This window comes from Hylobates moloch, unplaced genomic scaffold (assembly GCF_009828535.3).
Source record: "Hylobates moloch isolate HMO894 unplaced genomic scaffold, HMol_V3 SCAFFOLD_12, whole genome shotgun sequence".
Lineage (NCBI taxonomy): Eukaryota > Metazoa > Chordata > Mammalia > Primates > Hylobatidae > Hylobates > Hylobates moloch.
The window spans coordinates 69,350,834-69,355,364 of NW_026652287.1; the positions used below are offsets into that span (position 1 = coordinate 69,350,834).

At 42.6% G+C, this 4,531-nt stretch overlaps 1 pseudogene; it reads right to left on the reverse strand.

Moving 5' to 3' along the window:
• Positions 1-558: 558 nt before the first annotated feature.
• LOC116479567 (adenosylhomocysteinase-like) lies at positions 559-1,867 on the reverse strand (annotated as a pseudogene).
• Between the last annotated feature and the right edge of the window lie 2,664 nt (positions 1,868-4,531).

Here is a 4,531-nt window from a genome sequence, read left to right on the forward strand (position 1 = left end):
GGCACCCAAATTTTTATTTAAACTCCTGCTTTGTTTTAACATTACAAACACTATATAGACATTATAAACCAAATTACTGTCTTTTTGACTGAGAGTTGTGATAAGAACCTTTCTGGTTACAAAATGGTGGCAGGTCTATGCCTGCTTTTATGTTTTTCTGGCCTCTCTCAACCTCAAGCTGTCACTTCTCTATCCTTTTTTGGTTGTCACTTAACTATAACCCCTGTAAAATAGGGACTAAAAGTACCAACCTCATTGTTAAGAGGTTTAAGAGAAGGCCCAGCACTAAGCCAAGCTCTCAGGAACAGTTCTTCCTTGCCCTTCAGTTCTCCCTTGCCCTTCAATATATATAGCTCCCTCTCATCTGTCATGGGCTGAGGAACCAGTGAACCTGTAAACCAAGCACCATGGGCATAAGTCTGTAGGCCAAGTGAAGCACTGGATGATAAAGTACATGGGCTTTGTGACCCCGCTGCCATCTTCAGGCTAAGGAAGGACTGACTTAGCAATTCCAAACCACTGAGCAGGTTCCCAGTGGATGTCTCCTTCATACCCCCATCATGACCAGGGTTTGAGGAGGTGCCTATCAGCTTCCCCTGTCACACTTGGAACTGTATGAGGGATGCAGTAGAGGTCAAAAACAGGAATCTGCCTTAGGGAGTCAGCGGGGGACACTGACAAACCAATCACAAGGTTGGTGTCATTTGCTCTTGGGGAGGAAAGCTGGGGCCTGGGCAAGGACAGCAACTGGAAGGTGAAGGGCAGGCCTGCCTTTAAATAGTAGTAGTGATCAGGCTTGAAGGGCCATCATGGGTCATGCCCAAGTACTGGGCCTGCTTCGCGGTCAGCTTGGTCAGCTTCATGTTCAGCTTGCCCAGGCGGGCTTCAGCCACTGCCTCATCCAGCTAGGGCTTGATGTTCACCTTCTCCACAGCATTCTCGTTGAGCCACTTGACATTGATTTCCATGTCAAAGGGTCCGGTGTTATACACAATGGCAACATCCTTCATCTGCTCAATGTGCCGGCCAAGGATGATATTGAAAAAGTCTGTGGTGATGTCAAAGATGTTGCCATCCTGGCAGGCCTCCTCCATGGTAGTCACCTCATAGCCCTCAATAGCAGCCTGCAGTGTGTTGAGTGGGTCGATTTTGGTGATGATTATGCAAGCCCCAAAACCCTTCAGGGCCTGGACACAACCATTGCCCACATCACCACAGCCCACCACCACCGCTACCTTGCCAGCAATCATCACTTCTGTGGCCCACTTGATGTTATTTATGTGGGACTGCTGGCAGACATAGAGGTTGTCAAACTTGCTCTTGGTGATGGAGTCATTGACATTGATGGTAGGCGCCCTCATCATCCCATTGGCCATCATCCTGTGGACCCAGTCATGGTCTCCTGAAAGATGCCTCAGCTGACTGACAGAAGCTGTGGGTACCTGGTGTAAGTGAGGTTGGTTGAGGTCACCAGCATCATCCAGAATCATGTTGAGGGGCCTATCTTTGAAATACAGTATCTGCTCGATGCACCACAGGTACTTGTCATCTCTTTCACCCTTCCAGGCGCACACTGGAATGCCAGCCTTGGCAATGGCAGCTGCCACATGGTTCTAGGTGGAGAAGATGTTGCAGCTGGACCACTGCATCTCAGCACTTGAGGTAATGAGGGTTTCAATGAGGACAATGGTCTCCACTGTCATTTGCAGGCAGCTAGTGATGTGAGTGCCTTTCAGTGGCTTGGAGCCAGGAACAACTCCCTCATGTACATCAGGCCCACCATATCAGCCTCCACAATGTCTAGGGCCTTGTGTCCCTAGGCATCCAGGCTGATGTCAGTGACTGTGTAGGGCAGTTTGTCAGACATGCTGGTGGTGCTTCCGCATGGAATGATGGACACAGGCGAAGGGGGCTGGGACTCTGACATGGGGCAGGCAGTGCTGGGCCGGCCTAGCAACTTTTTATATGCTTAAAATCCATATGTATTTCCTTTTTTGAGTTGATTGTCTGTTTGTTACTCATTTTTTCATAGGGTTGTTGGTTTTTTTTTCTAATCAATTTATATTTGCTCTTCCATCCTGGGCAACATAGCAAGACCTCATCTTTCTCCAAAAACAAAAGGAGCCAGGCATGGTGGTGCATGCCTGTAGTCCTAGCTACTTGGGTAGGTGAGGCAAAAGGATTGCTTGAGCCCAGGAGGTTGAGGCCGCAGTGAGCCACGATCACATCACTGCACTCCAGCCTGAATGATATAATGAGACCCTGTCTTGAAATAAAATAAAATTGAATTTAAAAAAATTAGAAGTAATTATGTATGTATATTACTGGATACTCATTATAAAAAGTGAAAATTTGTGTTATTAATAACATGAAGAGGGGCAGGATGTAAAGGAGCAGAGTTTTTACACATGAATGAAGGTAAGTTGTTAGCAGCATAAAATAGAATGTTACAATGTTAAGATGTTTTATGTAATTGCAATGGTAACCACAAAGAAAATATCTACAGAATATACACAAAGGGAAATGAGAAGGGAGTCAAAATATGTCACTACAAAAAAATCAACAAAACACAAAAGGGGACAGCAAGGGAAGAAAGGAGGGACAAAAAGCTACACAACAAACAGAAAACAATTAACAAACTGGCAATAGTGAGTTCTTTCCTATCAGCAATTACTTTAAATGTAAATGTATTAAACACACGAATTAAAAGACATAGATTGGCTGAACATATTTTAAATAACAAGATCCAGCTATATGCTTTCTTTTCTTTTTTTTTTTTTTTTTTGAGACAGAGTCTCGCTCTGTCACCCAGGCTGGAGTGCAGTGGCGCAATCTCAGCTCACTGCAAACTCTGCCTCCCAGGTTCATGCCATTCCCCTGCCTCAGCCTCTCCAAGTAGCTGAGACTACAGGCGCCTGCCACCACGCCCAGCTAATTTTTTGTATTTTTAGTAGAGACGGGGTTTCACCATGGTCTCGATCTCCTGACCTCGTGATCCGCCCGCCTCGGCCTCCCAAAGTGCTGGGATTACAAGCGTGAGCCACCGCGCCCGGCCCCAGCTATATGCTTTCTACAAGAGACTTACTTTATGCTTAAGGACACACATAGGCTAAAAGTAAAGGGACAGAAAAAGATTCCATGTAAATGGGAACCTACAAGAGAGCAGGGGTGGCCATATGTAATACTAGACAAGATAGTCTTTAAGTAGAAACTGTCAGGAGGACAAAAAAGGATGTTATGTAATGATAAAGGGTCCATTCATCAGGAACATATAACAACTATAAATATATGCACATCTAATGTTAGAACTCCTAAATAGGTGAAGCATTGACAGGACTGAAAGAAGAAATTAACAGCAACACAATAATAACAGGAGACATAATACTTCTCTTTCATTTATGGCCAGAACAACCATACAGAAGATCGACAAGGAAACAGAAGACATGAACAACAGTATAGATCAGTTGGCTGTAACTGATGTCCACTCATCAAAGCAGAATACACATTCTTAAGTAATCATGGAGGATTCTCCAAGATAGACCATATGTTAGGCCATAAAACAAATCTTGACAAATTTAAGGAGATTGAAATCATACAAAGTATCTTCTCCAATGACAATGAAATAAAACAAGAAATCAATAGCAGAAGGAAAACAAGAAAGTCCACAAATTTGTGTAAACTAAGCAGTGCCCTCTTAATGAATGGGTCAGAGAAGAAAACACAAGTGAATTTAGAGAATATCTGGAAACTAATGAAAGCAAAAATGCAACATATCACACTTATGGAATGCAGTGAAAGTAGAAGTGAGAGAGAGGTTTATAGTGGTAAACACCTACATTAAAAAAGAAGAAAGATCTCAAATCAACAACCTAATCTCATACCTCAAAGAACTAGAAAAGAACAACAAACTAAACCCTAAGTTATTAGAAGGATTAGAGCATAGGTAAATGAATTAGAGAATAGAAATACCATAGAAAAACATCAAGGAATCCAAGAGTTGTTTTTGTTGAAAAGATCAATGAAATTGTCTAACCCTTGGCTAGACCAACTGAGAAAATAAGACAGAAGACTGAAATAAGTAAAATTGGAAAGCCAGGTGCAGTGGCTCATACCAGTAATCCCAACACTTTGGGAGGCCAAGGTGGGAGGATTGCTTAAGCCTAGGAGTTCAAGATCAGCCTGGGCAACATTGCGAGACTCTATCTCTAAAAAAGAAGTAAAATAAAAAACATTAGAAATGAATGAGAGGACATTATAACCATTGTCACAGAAATAAGGATTATGAGGCTGTTGTGAACAGCTATGCCAACAAATTGGATCACGTAAAAGAAATGGATAAATTCCTGGGGGAATACCACCTACAAAGACTGAATCATGAAGAAATAAAGAATATGAATAAACATAATACGAGTAAATAAATTGAAGCAGTAATCAAAACCTTCCCAATGAAGAAAAGCCCAGGACCTGATGGCTTCACAAAAAAATTCCAACAAACATTTAAAGAACTAATACCAATTCTTTTCAAACCCTT